Raw genomic sequence first — 19236 nt, forward strand, 5'->3', positions numbered from 1 at the left:
CCCTCACCTTCCTCCCGTACAGCAACTCGAACGGGGAGAATCCTGTGGATTCCTGGGGCACTTCCCTATATGCAAACAGCAGGTGGGGTAAATACTTGTCCCAGTCCTGTGGATGCTGGTCCATAAAGGTTTTCAGCATCCTCTTTAGGGTCCCATTGAATCTCTCCACCAGCCCGTTGGACTGAGGGTGGTAGGCTGAGGCCAGGTGTGTCGGACCCCACACTTCTCCCACAAGCACTGGAGCAGAGTTGACATGAAGTTAGACCCCTGGTCTGTAAGGACCTCCTTGGGGAAACCCCACTCTGCTGAAGATGGTCAGCAGTGCATCTGCCACGGTGTCTGCCTCGATAGACGACAAGGCTACCGCCTCGGGGTAGCGTGTAGCGAAATCCACTACCACCAGGATGTATTTCTTCCCTGCCCGGGTCACCCTGCTGAGGGGCCCCACTATGTCCACGGCCACCTTCTGGAAAGGCTCCTCTATGATGGGCAAAGGTCTCAGTGGTGCTTTACCTTTGTCCTGGGCCTTCCCCACCCTCTGGCAGGAGTCACAGGACCTGCAATACTGTCGGACAGCGTCAAAGACCCCAGGCCAGTAAAAGTGCTGCAGCAGCCTTTGCCTGGTGCGCCGGATGCCCTGATGCCCTGACAGGGAATATCGTGGGCCAAGTACAACAGTCTGCGGCGGTACCTCTGGGGAACCACCAATTGCCTCCCACCTGTCCAAGGTTCAGTGTGCCCTGAACCAGCCCATTCCGGTACAGGAATCCCTTCTCCCACAGGAATAGCTCCCGGCGGTCCTCCCCCTGGGACCCTGCCCCGCCGTGGCCTGCCAGGGCCCTCAGTTTCTCCAAGGAGGGATCCAGCTGCAGCTCCGTTTGGAATTCAGCGGTCGGGTTTGAGGATACAGCCCTGGTTGGTGGTGCCTCAGTTTCCCCATCCTGGGACGGAGGCGCCGGCCCAGCCCTGTCGAGCCCTACTCTCGGCCTTCGGGCCCCCTCCTCGGGAGGTCCCTCGACCCTCGCTGGCTCTGGCTCCGGGTAAGGACCAGGGCGCTCTGAGTGCCATCCGGCCAGTTCTCCAAGTCATTACCCATTAGCACCTCGGTAGGCAATCGATCGTGCACCCCGACCTCTTTGGGTCCCTCCTTAGCCCCCCATTTCAGGTGTATCCTCGCTACAGGCACCTTGACGGGGGGCCCGAACACTCCCCTCAGGGTCATGTAGGCATCGGGCACTAGCTGGTCTGGGTCCACCACCTCGGACCGCGCCAGCGTCACCTCAGCGCCTGTGTCCCAGAACCCCTGGACACTCCTTCCCCCCACCTCAATGGGGATGATGTGGCGATTGTCCCCGGGGCCTGTCCCACGCTCACCCGGCGGATGGAGTACGGCCGCTCTGGACCTGGGGCCTGCCTTCCCCTGCTGGCCTGGTCTGGCGGTCCCTCCCCCTGGAGCAGCCCTCTCGACTGCGGCCCTCTGGCCCGGCAGTGCCCCTCGTGGTGGGCTTCCACCCAGTTAACACCCCTCGGGTGCTGCTTGGCTGCCATTTCCTTCATCTTCAGGCACTGGGCCACCTTGTGCCCTTTTGGCCACAGTAATTACATTTCAGGTCCCTCAAGTCCCATGCGGGGGGTCGGCCCCCCACGGCATTCCCAGCCACCCCTGAGTTGGGCTTCCTGGAGTCCCACCTTTGAGAGGTCTCTGGGTGACTCCCCTTCTGAGCCCCCTGTGGGCCTTCCTCCTGCCCCTGATCTGCTGTCCACAAACTCATCTGCCAGTGCCCCTGCACTGCGCAAATCCTTGGGCTTCCGGTCCACTAGCCACATTTTAAGGTCTGGAGGGCAGATGTCATACAGCTGCTCCAACCCCACCAGGTTATACACGTCCTCTGTGGTGGTGGCCCCTGCACCCTTCCCCCACTTGCGGAGATATTCCCCCAGCAGGTTGGCAACCTCCTTGTAAGTGACACCTGAGGTCTTGCGCACACCCCGGAATCGTTTCTGTATGCCTCGGGGGTCAATTCAAACTTCAGCAGCAAAGCCTGTTTGAACAGGTCATAGTCCCCGTCTCAACACCATCCATTGGCTGAACGCCTCTATGGCCTTGGGACCCAGCAGGGGGGTCAGACAGCGCAGCCTGTCTGTGGGGTCAATCTGGTCAGATCACAAGCCTTCTCAAAGGCTGTGAGATAGGCATCAATATCCCCCCCCCTCCTTGAACTGGGGCAGCAGTTTGGTGTCCAGAGTCCCCACACCACTGGTGTCTCGGGGCCCTTCCCCACTTACCCCCGGCAGGCCCTCTTGGCCCGCCGCTCCTCCATCGCCCAACTCGTGTTTTCTCTGTTCTACACGGTCCTCTCGTTCTCTCTCTCTGTCCACCAGCCTTCGTTCCTCCAGCGCCAGCTCCTTCGCTTTCAGCTCCAGCTCTAGTTTCCGCAGCTCCTCAAGGGAGGAACTTGACTGGGGTCTCCCTGTGCTGACTGGGGAGTCGGGTCTGACACCCTCCCGGTCGCTACACAGACTGCCCCCACGGCTACTCCCCAGCTCACCGGGCACCCCGGGAGCCCCCTGGGGTCTGGAGCCTGTTCCTCAGACTGGTCATTCTCTACAAGCTGAGCAATCAGCCGCTCCTTAGGGAGCCTCCCCACACTCAGCCCCCTCTCCCTGCACATACGTGCCAGGTCGCTCTTACGGAGCTGGTTATAGGCCATTTCCAGGCTGGTTCCGTTCAATACCTCGTTCTATCGCTGGCAGCCACTCACTGCAAAGCGCCTGCGCCCGCAGCCAAACGTCTACAGGGTGCATCCACGAACCATCCTCTGCTACCACGTTGTCACGGACTCACAGATCGTGCCCACACTTGGCCCTGTGCGGTCCGTGGGGGGTGCCCCTTTCAGTGAGACAGCCCTTCTCGGGGGTCCACTCTCTCTCGGGGTCAGGCCCCTCCACCTCCTGGAGCCGCACCTCTCTGAGCCTTAGCACGTCTGTCTCTGCCGTGGGCCCCCTCCGGGAGTCCACGCACTCTGGACCCCTGGGCCTCTTCACCCCCAAAGGGGCTGATGCAACCCTGTTCTCTAGACCAGAGTGACTCTCAGCCAGCATAAAACAGGAGGGTTTATTGAGAGTTGAACACAGCACAGGAAACTCTCAGGGCCTCAGGCCTGGCCTCTCACAATAACAGCACATCCCAGTCTCCCTGCATCCAGGTGGGCTCTGCCTGCTTCCCCTCGCCAGCCCGAGCCCCCCTGCTTCCAGCTGGGTCTCTGATATCCCCGGCCTCAAGCCCCGCCTCAGTCCATTGTCTTCTCTCCAGGTAAACAGGGTCGTAAACAGGAAGGCCTGAGTCCCCTCCTCGCAGCTCTCCTCTGGCTGGAACCGGCTGGTCAGGTCACCGGGGTCCTCTCTCTGCAGCCCTCACCTCGTTAAACCAGTAACACCCAGGTACATTGAGTCCCACCCCCTGTGCATGCAAACCCTGGAAAAGAGAGAAAACCCCAAGAAAACCCCCACTTCGTCACAGTGCTGAAGGCGGCATGAGAACTGATTTTCAGTGGCACTCACACTGCCCGGGTCCTGGCCACGGGTCCAGGGGTCTCTGCTTTTTAATTTAATTTTAAATGAAGCTTCTTAAACATTTTAAAAACCTTATTTACTTTACACGTCTGATAAAGTGGATATTCACCCACGAAAGCTCATGCTTCAATACCTCTGTTAGTCTATAAGGTGCCACAGGATTCTCTGCTACTTTTACAGATCCAGACTAACATGGCTACCCCTCTGACACTTGACAACAATAGTTTAGTTATAGATTATAGACTTATAGAAAGAGACCTGCTAAAAACGTTAGCATGTATGATTGGCACCCAGAAACTTAAATGAGAGTGAATAAACGAAGACTCGGCACAGCACTGCTGAAAAGTTACGACCCCTGGTCCAGAGGATTGTGGAAAGCCAATGTCATGTCAAACAGGGCAAAGGAGATGGCCTGGGTAACTCTGGGCCAGTTACCTGACGCTGATCCTGGGTAAAATAATGGAATGACATTATTATCTATCAGTAGAGAATGGAAGGATGGAAATATAATCCGTGCCAGTCAGGGAACACAGTCATTCCTTGGCAAGATTACAGGTCTGGCTGATGAAGGGAACTAGGCTTCCAGCTTGGTTCCAAACTCTGAACTCTTCCACACTTCTGTCTCTTCTGCATCATTACTGACAATTTTCCATCTCCAGCTAGTATCCCGACATTTCGGCAAGGCGTTTGGCTTTGTGTTGCGGGACATTCGGATGCTGGAAAGAACTGTCGGGTGGCAAATAACAAAGAGGAAGGTCACTGCCAGAGCGATCTGGATCCCTCCCTAAGGGAGGCGGATAATCGAACTACGTGAGTTCAACACAGCTGGATGCAAGGCCACACACTGAGGGTACGTCTACACTGCACGATTATTTCGAATTAGCTTAAACCGATATTACAAAACAGATCTAATAAAATCGGTTTAGCGCGTCCACAGTGGGATCACGAAATCGATTGTTTGCGTCCATGGTCCAAAGCTACCATCGATTTCAGGAGCGGTGCACTGTGGGTAGCTGTTCCTCAGCTATCCCATAGTTCCCACTTCCGGGTTGAGAGCACAGTGCCTGATGGGGCAGAAAACATTGCCCCGGGTGGTGCTGGGTACAGCCTCACCCCTCCCTTTGTGAAGGCAGCAGACAACCCTTTGGCGCCTTTTTCCCGGAGTGCATTGAGCAAACGCCATAGCACAGCAATCATGGACCCTGAGATCACAAACGGTATCCTGACCGTTGTCAACACCTCGCGTACTCTCTGCCAGCAGCATTCAGTACACAGAGGGTGACATTTACAGTACTCAAGGAATTATTTATTTTACTTCTCTTTCACGTGCTGGGGGGGGGAAGAGACTGACGAGCTGTTCCGTGAACCACGCAAGACACCGTGTATTAAGCTACAGACATTGGGCGCTCAGCCAAGAATGCAAATAGTTTTCAGAGACTGCTGTGGAGACTGGTAGCTGTAGTCCTCATTACCCCCTCCCTCCCTCCATGAGCATCCGTTTGAGTCTCTGGCTTCCCGTTACGGTTGTCACGCACCGCTGTGTATCCTGGAGTTTATTTTTCAAACGCTTTGGCATTTCCTGTTCTTTAACGGAGCTCTGATAAAACAGATTTGTCTCACCATACAGCGATCAGATCTAGTATCTCCCGTAAGGTTCAATGCAGGAGCTACTTTTGCATTTGAACTGCATCGCCACCCGTGCTGATCAGAGCTGGACACGTGAAAGCAGGAAATGTCATTCTAAAGGTCTCGGGGCTTTTCCTGTTTACCGGCACTCCGCATCCGAGTTCGGATTGCGGACCAGAGCGGTCAGTGGTGCACTGTGGGATACCTCTAGGAGGCCAATAATGTCGATTTCCGTCCACACGAACCCTAATCCGAGTTATCACTTTCGAATTTAGCGCTACTCCTCTCGTCTGGGAGGAGTTCCGAAATCGATTTAAGGAGCCATTTAACTTGATATTAATGACGACGTCGTGTGAACGGGTACAGCGTTAAATCGGTATATCGGCCATTAAACCGATTTAAAGTCGCAGTGTAGACCTGGTCTGAGGAACAAAGACTGCAGATCACACTCGTTCTGGGGGCACTGTCTCCTGGAATGCAGAGACATGAAAAGGACTCAGTGTTATGGTAGAAGCCAACTGAACTTGAGCTCCCACTGCAGGGTAGTGTGACAAAAAGAGTTAATGCAATCCTGGATGCACAAGCTGGGGGCTGTTGCGTAGGGATAGGAAGGGAATATGGTCTTTACATACAGCATCGAGCAGTCCGTAACTGAGCACAGTGCCCAGCTCTGGCACCCACACTTCAAACAGGAGGTTGACCAGTTGGGAAGGGTTTGGAGAAGAGGTCCAAGGATGATTCAAGGGCTGGAAAAGCTGCCTTGTAGTGAGACAGTCAAGAGGAATCTGATCCATTATCTACTTAGAGGCTATAATCAACCTCCAGTCCCCGGCGTTTTCCACTCCCAACACAAACATGCTTTGGTCTCTTCCTATTGACAAATACCAACCCTTGAGCCACTTGCTTAGTGCCTTGTCTCCCTTCTGTCTTCAGTCTCATCAAACGCACTGTCTACAATCGCTGTCTGGAGCTCCTCTCCTCCAGGTCCATCTGAGACGGTCTCCAACTCAGCTCCCATCTTGACATTCAACTGAAATCGTTCCTGCAAAGTCTCTAACAACCTCTTCCTATCACAGCTCAGAATCCGTTCTGCAGCCTCATCCTCTGTGACCTGTCAGATGCCTTCGACCAGGGCCAGCTCCAGCTTTTCTGCTGCCCCAAGCAGTGAAGCGCAAAAAAAAAAACAGGATAAAGTTGATCGGCAGCAGCTCAATTGTGCTGCTTCATTCTTCGGAGGCAATTTGAAAGTGGGTCCTTCACTCCCTTTCTTCCTCTTCGGCGGCAGCTCTAAGAGGAACAGAGGGACTGTGGGACCCGCCACCGAAGACCGGGATGTGCTGCCCCTTTCCATTGGCTGCCCCAAGCACCTGCTTCCTGCGCTGGTGCCTGGAGCTGGCCCTGCCTTCAACGTCATCAGATACACTCGTCTGCTCTAATGGTCATGCTTTGGAGAGGAGCCGGCCAATGGTCTGATACAGAAGCGACACAGGTTGGGCTGCAGTAAGAGAAGTATCGTGCATACGACATGGAAGATAATGGTTCTGCTCTACCCAGCACTGGGGAGGCCTCCGCTGGAGGACTGTGTCCAGGGTTGGGTGCCGCACCTTAGGAAAGATGTGCACAAACTGGAGGGAGTCCAGAGAGCAACGCAAATGATGAAAGGTTTGGAAAACCTGCCCTGCAAGGAAAGGTTGAAAACAACCGGGCATGTTTAGTCTTGCGTAAAGACGACTGCGGAGGAACCTGATCGTGGCCTTCAGACCTGTTCAGGGCTGATTTGATCAATTGTTCTCCATCTCCACTGATGGTGGGACAAGAAGTAATGGTCTTAGGGCTGCAGCAAGGGAGATATAGGTCAGGAACTAGGAAAAACTTCTTAACTCTCTGGGTAGTTAAACTCTGGAACAGGCTTGCAAGGGAGGGTGTGGAATCTCCGTCACCGGGGGCTTGAAGAAGAGGCTGGACAAACCCGAGTGTTCCTTGGTGCTGCCTCAGCGCAGGGTGATGGATCAGCTGGTCTCTCAAGGTTCCTTCCAGCCTGATATGTCTAAGATTTTACAAAATATTGTCCTTCCTGGGACTCGGTCCTCTCCTGGTTCTCCTCCAACCTCTCCAATTGCTCCTTCAGCATGTCCTTTAGAGGGTCCTCCTCAACCTCCCTCCAGCTTTGTGCGTGTGCGGAGGGGAGGAAGGTTTCCAATGGACTCTGGCCTTGGTCCCCTTCTCATTCTGGTTTGAAAATGCTGCCATGATGCCCCATAGGAGTTGTAATGCAGTTTTCTCATGTCCCCATTCTCCTCTGTGGGTCCAGCTCCCGGGGACACAGAGACCCATTGGTGGATTGCAACTCTTTGTCAATAACTTGTCAAGCCTGACACATTCACTACACCTCATACATTTTTGTCATGATATGGACCTAACAGGTGCTATGTGATATAGCACTGGAGAGCTGATAACACACTGGTCATTAATATCCTTGTGTGACATATGTACAGCGTGTGTCCAAAGAATAAGGGACATGGGCTAGAATTCTAGTCTTAATGTGTTTGGTAGGCAATGCCCGAGCCCTAGAGAAGGGAACTGTGTGTGTGTTGGTCTGTCCAGCCTGGCCCTCAGGCAGAGACAGTGAAACATCCATTTACACAAAAGGTAAACGAAGCCATTGAGCTAACAAGGGGAGGAGGCAATGTCTTAGCTATCCTAGTGGGGGAGGAACCAGTGTGAAGTCTTCACCAGAGAGCATGGCGTCTCTTCCCAGCAGGAGAAAAGGAGCTTTATCTAAGAACACATTCCAAAGGTTTACTGGTCTATAAAAATGGACCCCAAAGAATAATCAGTTGAATCAGCTGAGTATATAAAATAAACCATTTTGAGTAACCTCTCTTACAAAAGCCTGTGGCACCCCACTGATCCCTAGAGGAGAATGGAGACAGGAGAATATCAATACAGACATGTCACGGTGATATTAACACCATGTGAGGGATTATGGAGACTCACTAACATTAGATCAAACAAAGGGAGGAACAGATTTTCCTCAGAGATGAGCACGGGGGCTGGAACAATTTGGATAGTGGAGGTGCTGAAAGCCATTGAACCAAACGGTAACCCCTGGATATAATGGAAACTGCTTCAAGCCAGGGGGTGCTGCAGCCCCCCAGCACCCCTAGTTCCAGCACTTATGGACACGAGGGAAGGTGACATGGTGGAGTCAAAACAATGGAAGCCCCGTTTACACAGAACTCAGTAGAGGGTGGGAAGTCTGCAGGATGGGAAGGACAGCGTGAGGTCATCGTGCCTCTCAAAACAGGGTCAGTGAACCCTGAGAGATACAAGGGGAGACGGAGAAGCAGCCGTTTGGGCGTCTTTCCCCTCAGGGGCCAAGGGAAAGCAGCACTTTGTGTGTCTGTGGAAGTTCCTGACGGAGAGAGAGCCAGCCACGGCTGAAAGGATTGGGACAGTGTGCCGTGCCCCAAGGCAGTAGCTTGGGAAGTTAGGCTTTGTAATGGCTGAGCCCTATTTTTACTGTCGTCATCTGTAACCACTTAGGTTTTCAGTGAGTTCAAAGACAAGGGGAAAAGGCCATTCTTGTTTTGAGTCTCTTTTTTGATGAAATAAACGTGTTTTACTTTAAATCTAACCCCCTCCCCAGTGTAGACGAGCCGACTCACCCCTGCGGCACCTCCTGCTGGTGACTTCTGGGAATTAGCTCGTTCCAGCTTCAGAGCGCCCTCTGCAGGCCGGTGATCTGCCTCCATGTCCCTCCCTGGACCCCGGTGCCCCTTTAACCAGGGTGCTGCCCCCTGGCAGTACCCCACCAAACTGGGTCTCCCCTCCCTGGGGAACCCCCAACCCACTGTCCCCACTTTGCCTCAGACTTGGCTACTGCCCAGTCTCCATCTAGCCCCCGTTCACTGGGGCAGACTGCAGTATCAGCCACTCATCATAGGCAACGGGGTCTGGACTGGCTGCCTTTGCCCACCCTCAGGCTGCCTCTCGGCAAGCTCAACACCTCAGTGGACCTAGAATTCGGCCCTGCAGCCTGGTGAGCTGCTGGCCTAGGGCTTCCCAGCTCCTAAGGCCTTTCCCCAGCCCTGCCTCCCTCTCGGTCCCCTGGGTGTGTTCCCTAGTAGTCAGGCCTGTCTCCCTCTCTAGTCAGAGAGAGACTTCTTCCCTCTGGCTGCCCAGGCCTCCTTATAAGGCCCAGTTACTTAGTTTGGGCCGTGGCCCCAGCTGCAGCCACTTCCTCCAATCGGCCGGGGTTTAGCCTTGCCCAGCCCCAGCCCCCTGTGGGGCTTTTCCAACCCCTCCAGGGCCAGAGCGGGTGCTCACCCCGCTACAGGCGCACTGAGAATCAAAGCAATTGGTAGCTCCAGTTAAAGTAATAAGCTGGGCTGGGCTTTTGTGTCTGCAAAGGAGCAACGCACCTGATTATTTCTCTGAGCTGTCCGGGGGGGCAGGACACCTCAGGGCAGATGGGTTTGGGGAGATTTGGGAGGGGGGTGTTGGGGTCACCCTGCGAGTAGCCCCCCAGGGTGGTGGAGACCAGGGTGGGGCTGCTGTGTTGTAGGCCGACTGCTGACTAGGGGCTGCACACCATGGACTCTCAGGGTACTGCCCGTTTGGTTGCTAGGATCTGGGCTGTGAGCCGCAGCCGCAGAGCATGAAGACACTCAGCATTACAGAGCAAGCGGTGACACGACCCCTCACTGGTCTGCTTGAACCCTAGATAGTCACAGCTACATCTCCCAGAATGCACCATGCTCAGGCACTCCCATGACATACTGCTGTCACAATTCCACAGGCTCGGTGCTCTCCCTCGCATGGCTCTGGCACAGCCCATGGAAGGACCTCTTGAGTCTGTCAGCCCCCCTCAGGTCACACTCTGTCCCTGGGGTCAGCCCCTCGGCTTCACTGACCCTCGAAGCCTTCAGCCCCCCGGGTCATGGTTTAGACCCTATTGGGAGTTGGGCATCTGTGTGCTAAAGACAAGCACACGTCTGTGAGCTGTTTTCAGGTAAACCTGCAGCTTCGGGGCAGGTAATTCAGACGCTGGGTCTGTGTTGAAGCAGACGGCTGTGTCTGGCACAGCAAGACAGGGTGCTGGGGTCCCGAGCTGGCAGGGAGAGCAGGGGCAGAAGTAGTCTTGGCACATCGGTTGGCAGCTCCCAGGGGGTTTCTGTGATCCAACTCGTCACAGTGGCGTGGTCGAGCAGGGTCTGTGCACAGCTGATTGCTTTAAGGTACTGGTAGTGATTTTAAGTGAATTTTAGGTGTGGTGGCTGGATAACAGACAAAGTGGTTACTGGTTTGTTATTTTCTGTTTGCTTATTTCAGGAAAGGGAAGTAGGGACAGAAAAGGAAGCAAAATAAATAAGATTGAAGGTCAGAAGAAGCTAAAACTGCACTGGTTGCAAATTATCCAGAAAGGCTGAACACTGGGCACTGTGAAAGTCTCTGTTAACTAAGCATCCCCTGAGCTGAGTGCATCTCAGTTTCAGTGAACTGCAGAGGGGTTGTGACCCAGCACAAGAAAGCAGGAAAATGAGTACCAGTGACGCCGCTAATAAACTAAAGCTGGCCAAACTGGAAGCAAAAGAGAAAGAAAATGAACTTAAGAAACGGCTAGAACTAAGACAATTAGAAAATGCGAGGGAAGAAGCTGCCCACAGGAGGGCTGTGGAGGCCCAGAGGGAGACCCAGAAACATAAGCTGGCTGTTATGGAGCTAAGGAGACAAAACCTTCCACCTGCTGACTCCACTTCCCCAAAAATCCCATGTCTGCCACCATGTCAAGGTCCCTACATCTGTACCCGAAAGTTCAGCGTCGGGAAGGAACCTTAACATGAGCTCTCTGCAGTGAGTCCACCTGGACTGGACCCTGGAGGGAGTCCTACACCCTCAAAAGGAGCAATGCACTCCAACTTGTTTAAAGTGGAGTGACTGTCATCCCACGGAGTAATGCAGGGGGGTTATTAGGTATCTGGAACTCAGCGTAGAGAGTCCTTCGCTAACACAGAAATGGGAAAGTTACAGCAAAGTCCAGCTGGGTCGGTCCAGAGCCCAGAAGAGTGAAGGGGGATTTGATAGCAGCCTTCAAATACCTGAAGCGGGGTTCCAAAGAGGATGGAGCTTGGCTGTTCTCAGTGGTAGCAGATGACAGAACAAGGAATAATGGTCTCAAGTTGCAGTGGGGGAGGTTTAGGTTGGATATTAGGAAAAACTTTTTCACTGAGAGTGGTGAAGCACTGGACTGGGTTCCCTAGGGAGGTGGTGGAATCTTCTTCCTTAGAGGTTTTTAAGGTCAGGCTTGACAAAGCCCTGGCTGGGATGATTTACTTGGGGATTGGTCTTGCTTTGAGCAGGGGGTGGGACTAGATACCTCCTGAGGTCCCTTCCAACCTGAGATTCTATGATTCTATGACCCCTCTCTAGTCCCAGTCCAGAAGCTTCCCTCCAGCTTTCAGCCACCCACATTTAACAAGCCCAAGGGGCCCCTCCTTAGTTCTTTGTTCTTATTCCTGGGAAACCTGGTTACCTGGCCTCTTCCTCAGCCCTTTGTTCTCCAGCTCGTCACACCCGGCTGGCTTCCTGCGGAAAGTCAGTTAGTTACTAGGTACCAAATGTCTGGGTAATTGGCTTGGCCATGATCTCTGCCGCACTCCGTGGGTCCTGGCCCCAGACAGCCTGGCATCAGTCACACCTGGCTCTCTGCAGAGTAAACAACCTCCCCGCCTCCCAGTTAACCCTGCACCTCATAGGGGAAACTGAGGCACACAGTGCTCATCCAGAATACTATGAACCCCCTTCCCCACAACTGCCTCTGCTCACCAAGGGGGAACTGCAGTGCTTCATGGGAAATGTAGTTGGCCCAAGAAGCCTGATCTATAGAGGAAAACTGAAGCTAGAGGCACCTGAACTACAGCTCCCATGAGGCTATGTGGCTGCATTTCCAAATCAAAACATTTTGGTTTGTGGTGAAGTATTTTGGTGTTTGAATGTCTGTGGAAGTGAAAAGGTCCATGGGCCCCCCTGCCCCCCCCTATTTATCAACCAGCTCTAATGTCGCCCCCTTTTGCATCCCTGCACTGGCTCCCCTTTCTCCAGCCCACCAAACACATGCACTACTTATATTCACTCTCATGGCCTGACCCTCGCTCCCTATTGCCTCATACGCTGTTGTGATGATGTCAGCTCCCACCTTCACTGCCGAGGGCCACCAGCCGCCTTCGCCCACTTGTTATGTTCCAACAAGCCCGGTCATGCTGTCTCCCCTGCCGCCCCCGTGCTCAGGTGGAGCGCCCTGTATCATCTGCAGAACAGCCCCGTCTGCCTTCAAATCCTCCGTAAGCCTCTCCTTCGCCAAGAGGCTTCAAAATCTAGACCCCGCTCAGGCTGCTGGTGTGCCAATATCACCGCCTGGCACAGCACTGCCACCATCCCGAGATCAAACATCACAAGCAGGACCCCTTCAGAAATTAAAAATCACGAGACAGACTCCCAAAATCCTGAGATCCATAAACCCTCCAGGTCTGTCTTTTCATCTGGCTTTTGCCTTTCCCACTCCTCTGCCAGCCAGGGGGAGACGTTCAGGCTGAAATGCCAACAACTAATGCCCACAGCCATGCCCATCTCTTCCCCCAGCCAGCTGGCACCTCCGCTTACCCTCTCCCAGGCTGGAGCCAAGGGAGCTGCCGGCCATCTCCCAGCACTGGCCGGCTTTCCCCTCCTGCTTAGTCCTGAGATAAGAGCCAGGCTGGATGGTAACTAGCTGGGAACCATCGACCTTCCGCTGCAGCACCACTGCCCTCAGGGCACCGGGCGGGCGAGTCACACTCATTGCACAGGCCAGTAACGTGCCCCGCCGGCGCCCCTCAGCGCCAGCACTACAGAACAGCTGCTGTGGGGCTGGGCTGGTCTTTGGCAAGAAGCAACGTTCCCTGACACCCAGTGCTGAGCAGCACCTCCCGCTTTGTGCCCTATGTGATGAACTGGGAATGTTCTTAATGTTTGTTCTGAATACTGTGTTGGTGCCTCAGTGTCCCCTAGGCAGTTCTTAAGTATCTAGGTGGTGGGATAAGGGTGTGTGATTGCTGCAGAGCAAAGGGGGCAGTGCCCTAAATGCCGGGCACTCTGTCCTCCTAGCACTGATGCCTGGCCCTCCCCTTGCAAAGTGCCACACTGAAGTGATTGTGGAGACAAGGAGTCAGGTGACCGTCCTGGCCTCGGAAAGGGCTGAGCAGAGAGAGGGGCTGGAGGGGGTGGTTAGTCGTGGAGCTTGCTGGGACGAGGAGTGAATGTGCAGACCTAGAGGTCCTGGCTCACTGCCCCCAGAATGGACCCCGGCCGAGGGCCCGTTCGCGTTATCTACAAGCTCTGTTTTGACCCTGTCTGTATCGGAATAACCCGTTTGCGGCTGAGAGTCACCGTCGACTCAAAGTGGGTGCAAGGACCTTGTGGCTTCCCCAGGACCCCGGCCTGGTGCTCGCTGTGGGAAGCACGCGGAGGGCAGAGGTAGCTGAAGTGCCCAAGGAGACCCAGGTGAAGACGTGTGAGCTTCTTGACTGAACAAGTCTGTCCAAGGAGAGAGGACTCCCCAAGCCTGACGTGGCTTAGGGGGAGCAGTTCCAGAGCATCACCTGGGGAATCCGGACACTCGGCTAGGCAGACTCCGCTTGGGAAGCGCACGGAGGCGGGGCAGTGAGCTGATGCTCGAAGGAGAGACCCCAGGCAGGTGAAGACGTGAGGGGCTCTTGGCCTGAACAAGTCTGCCCAAGGAGGGGGCTCCCCAAAGTCTCTGTACTGGCTTAGTGGGACAATTCCAGAGCATCGCACCTGGGGACTCCGTGACCCCTGACCCACTGCTGCCCGGGCCCCTTGCTCCTCCCCTCCCTCTCCCCTCCTCTCCCCATCCTTTGCTGCCCTCCAGTGTTGAGTACCCCCCCTCCTACCCTACCCTTCTCCAGACCTCCGCTCCCCTCCATCTTGCCCAGTTGGACCATGACCTCTCCTGCTCACACACCCGCCCCGTACTCTGTCCTTTCGCCCCAGTCTGTCCCCTTTCCACCCCCCGGGGTGCTGAGGAGCCTGAGCACTGGGCCTGGTGCAACGCCTGAGGCCTGAACCAAAGTCAGCAAGCCAGGCCCTGCCATAAAGCAAAACACCCGCTTCACAAGGTTTACTGTCGCACATGAACTTGGCAAAGCTTGGCGAGTGTGGCTAGAGGAGCCTCCCGGGATAGTAGGATTTTACATTAGGACAAAGGATAATAATGTAATATGTATTGGTGTGCGAGCGAGTCAGGATGAGCTCTACCCTGACATCTGTGGTGATATGTGGGAAGATGTGGAAAGAATTTCAGAAAGTGTGAATTCTCGATATTTGCTTGGCACACGCCCAGCATACCCAAGGCAGCCTGGGATGGTGATTTGACAGCTCGGGATCCCCAATTTCTTTTATTATTTGGGGCAGGATAAATAAATGTTGCCACCCGATTTGTGAATGAGGAACTACGAGACTGCTTTATGACAGAGATGTCTCATATAAATTAGTGACACTTGCTAGACATGGACATGGGTTCAAACTCAGTGAAGGAGAGAGGTTGGGACTGGTGTGTGTGTACCTGATGGTATGGCCCTTTTGGAACACCAATTGCACATCCCTCCTCCTCCACTGTTAAAGGTAGAGCTAATTTTCATTCCATTAGGGTCCATCCTAAGGCTGCTGAGCTGAATTCATGTTGGACCATGTGCACCAGCCCAGGGCCCCCTACTATGAGCTGAAATCACTAAAGAGCTGGAATTACTGAGCTAAATCACTGAGTGCTGTGCTAACTAGTGGGGGAGCCTGAAGACCTATCACTAAAGCGGCTGGAGAGCAGAGCAGGTTGCGTGTTGGAGCAGCCCATGGAACAGTGAGCGGAGCAGAGTGGAGCAGTTTGTGGGGATGGCTGGAGTGGCTCACGGGTCGGCTGGAGGAGCGGCACAGCTGGTGAGGTGGAGCTGGTCGTGGTGAAGGCTGCAGCAGAACTCCATGGAGAGGCGGAGCAGTTGGCTTTGGCCCACGTAAGGTGCCCCTTATCACTCTGTGTGGGCCCCACCACCCTGTGTGGGCCCCACTCCCCCATTTCCACTCAGGCTGATGGGGGGGTAAAACTCTGCAGATAACCTTTTGAACTCTGGGGTGGCACTGACCAGAGACTTTTGGTTGTTGGACTTCGGGGTGTGTGAAGTTATTGATATAAACTGGGACCATATAGAACATGGTTTGCAACCAAGGTCGTGTAGTGGCACCAAATCCTATGTAAAAGGGGTCAGATACGGGGTCTAAGACCAGGTTATGGGTTGCTGGTTATGATTGTGCTGTCTGTATGTCTGTATCATTTTGTAATTGAAGTTATAAGTATTCGCTGTATATTGTCTGTATTTCAAATTGGTGCTGCAGTTCTGGGAAACACCCCAGACAAGTGGGTGTTAGCTCTGCTTAGCCTGCTTGATGGCCCATTAAGGACCATCAGCTACACAACTGACCCATTGAGAGGAGGCAGATATGCCTTGTAACTCAGCAGGGTGTGCAGGGACTTGCCCATGTGACTCCAGACTCCATTTTGCTGTAACTTTCCACAGTAAGAACAAAGATGTGTTCTTAAACCTGGAAAAGCCTCTGACCTGACATGGGGCCCTGGATGTGACTGTGGAGGGTAGGGACCTGACCTGACCCAATGGGGTGGGCCTCTGGGGTACTGAGGGGGTCCAGTCCTGGGGCAGGGCCCAGGCCCAAACCAGTGCTGCCTGGCCCTGCCCCACCTCCTCATCCCCCAGCTGGACTGCAAGCTTGTGCACCTCTGGGGTGGTGTGGGGCAGAGCCCTGGGTGGGAGGGGGGCTCTGGTTGTCAGGGGGTTAGTTGCTATGGGGGAGCTGGTTGTTGGGACAGTGGGGGTGTGACATTGCACTCCATAAGATTTTATGAAAATATGCTAATGAGTGTGAATATAATGTAACTGGAATATGATTCGTGCAAAAGGTTTCTTGTAAGATATCATTACAAAGCTTATAATCTACTGGGGGTGTTCATCCTATTTGTACAAATGTACCACTCTTGTATCCGAAACTAGAAATATGAAATATAACTCTGAGGGCCTATTGTAATTATGCAAAGTGTGGGCCATTAATTGTGATTTAGAATCTGGCTCTCATTGACTAGGACAATTAGTTGTAAATGGCTCTGTTTACTTGCAAGCCTTCCTGTGTTCCCTGTGAGTCAGGCTGGAAAGAAAGGAGGCTGGGGTCTCACAGGACATGTGACCATGTCACCTGGTACTGGAATCCATCTTAAACCTGGTGCTTTTCCATTCAGAAGGAGGGGTGGGGATCCAGAGAGATAAAAGATTCCCACCTTGTGCCAAAGCCACAAAAGGGGGTGGAACAGAACAAAGGGGGCTGCAGTCATGAGAAATCCCCTAGTTACCACCTGAGCTGGAACAAGGGCTGTACCAGGGGCAAGGATGGGCCCAGACTAGGAACGAGTCTAGTCTGTGAAAGAAGCTTATTGGACCATCTCGCAGGGTGAGATTTACCTGTAAACAGTTTCTTAATGTGTTCAGCTTAGACTTGTGTGTTTTGTTGTATTTTGCTTGGTAACTTACTTTGTTCTGTCTGTTATTACTTAGAACCACTTAAATCCTACTTTTTATACTTAATAAAATCACCTTTGTATATTAATTAACCCAGAGTAAGTGATCAATACCCGGGGGAGCAAACAGCTGTGCATATCTCTCTGTCAGTGTTATAGAGGGTGGACAGTTTATGAGTTTACCCTGTATAAGCTGTATACAGAGTAAAACGGATTTATTTGGGGTTTGGATCCCATTAGGAGCTGGGTGTCTAGGTGCTGGAGAGAGGTCACCTGCTGAGCAGTTTTCGGTTAAAGTCTGCAGCTTTGGAGGTGTGGTTCAGACCTGGGTCTGTGTTGCAGCAGGACAGCATGTCTGGCTCAACAAGACAGGGTACTGAAGTCCCAAGCTGGCAGGGAAAATGGGCGCAGAGGTAGTCTCAGCACATCAGGGGACAGTCCCAAGGGGGTCTCTGTGACAGAACCCATCACAGGGGGATGGTTGCTGGGGGATCAGGTTGCTGGGGGATGGGGAGCATACGGTAAGTGCTGCCTGACCAAAGCTGCTGCTCCCCCATTATGACTCCTGCCCCCATTTATCAAACACGTAACCCCCTGGGCTCCTGTCCCCCCACAGCTCCAGCAGCTTACAGCCCAGCACGTGAGGGAGCGGTTGCACTGCAGGGGGGCTGGGTGATTGGCAGGTCTGACCCTGCCCACTGCCTGACCCCCAATACCTTGTCTGTCCTGCTCACCTTCCTCTGTTTGCCCCTCACATTCTCCCCACATACCCTGCCCATCCCCCTGTGACCGGGGTCCCAAAGGGGCCACACTGAAGGCTTGTCTACACTATCGCATGGGGTCGACCTAAGTTACGCAACTTCAGCTACATGAATAGCGTAGCTGAAGTCAACCTACTTAAATCTACTTACCGCAGTGTCTTCACTGCAGTAAGTCGACAGCTGATGCTCTCACATCGACTCCGCTTGCGCTCTTCGTTCTGGTGGAGTACCGGAGTCGAAGGGAGAGTGCTCGGGGTCGATTTATCGTGTCGATACTAGATGAGATAAATTCACCCCCCGCTAGATCGATCGGTGGCTGCCGATCCGGCGCGTAGTGTAGACAAGCCCTGAGATTACTCAGTCAGGGAAAACTGTAAAGAATGGGGCAGATGATCCCCAAACTGGTGGGTTATTCTAATGCTCAGATTCATCCAACCAGCAACGAAACAGCTTCTACAATATCTTACTGGTGACCCAGGAGCCAACACACTTCCCCTGGAGCGACCCAGCCTTGGGTTCCCCACTGCCCCAGCCACGTCAGATAGGATGAGGAGTGCTAAAAATCTTATAAAAAGTTCTACCAATCCCAAAGGGTTGGACACATCACCTCCCAGGTTAATGAATAGTTCAGCTCTTACCCAAATACATGTTACAGCCAGTTCTTGTTAATGACACTCACGTTTATTGAAGAAAAGAGAGTATTGGTTAAAAGATCATTCTACATACAGGCTAGAATCGAGTTCTTAGGGCAGTTTCATAGCAAAGCTGGTGAGCTCAGAGGTGCCCAGAGTCCTTTCAGAACTAGACCATAGGTTCAGTCCAATGTCCAATATCAGGGGGACCCAGACTGGAGCTGGGGACCTCAGTCTTGTGACTCAGACAGCCCCTGATGAAGTGTAAGCAGATATGAGACCCACGATCAGGGCCCCCAAGTTCTTTTTGTAGTTCTCTGCTGGCTATTGATGCCTCTTGACAGCATGCAGTCCTTGGGTGAAGCCTCGTGGCTTTGAAGTAGAATTACCTATTTCCTGTGTATACACATGTTGGTGTCACTAGGCATAAATCTAGGCCTCAGTAAACCAAAGCTCCTCCACGTTGAACTCTACTTGATCTAGAAAGCTAGCAGCTGTGAAATTAAATGTGTAACAGTAAGTTATCAGTTGCAGCACAGCTCAAACTGGTCTAAAGCAGTAGCGATAAGGCCTGTGCATCTTTAGCAGAAGGACAAGATAACTTGCAGAAGGAAAACTTACTAACGAGCTGCCGCGGTCAAGATTACTTAATGCACCTGCGCTTACGTAACTGCTACAGGGGGAGGAAGGTGGAGGACGGAGGGGGGAAGAAAGAAGAAAGAGAAAAAACAACTTATAAAAGGGAAAAGCCGCTTGTGTAGGTGTGCTGGAGCTGAGGTGTGCTAAGTCTCCCAGCACCGCTTTGAGATCTCAGATAAACTTTGCTTGCTTCTCCACCCTGGTGTGTTTACTGGCGCGAAGTACACTGGGTAACGAACCGCTGTTGCCCCCCTCGGGCACTTTGTGTCAGCAACACACAGTAACTAGTTGCATTCACCAGCACAAGGTAATTCTCCAGTGAGCAGTTCATTGACAGTTTACTACAGACTTCAAAGAGAAACATAGACAATGAAAT

The sequence above is a fragment of the Chelonoidis abingdonii genome, chromosome 2, assembly GCF_003597395.2.
Source record: "Chelonoidis abingdonii isolate Lonesome George chromosome 2, CheloAbing_2.0, whole genome shotgun sequence".
In the NCBI taxonomy this organism is placed as follows: domain Eukaryota; kingdom Metazoa; phylum Chordata; order Testudines; family Testudinidae; genus Chelonoidis; species Chelonoidis abingdonii.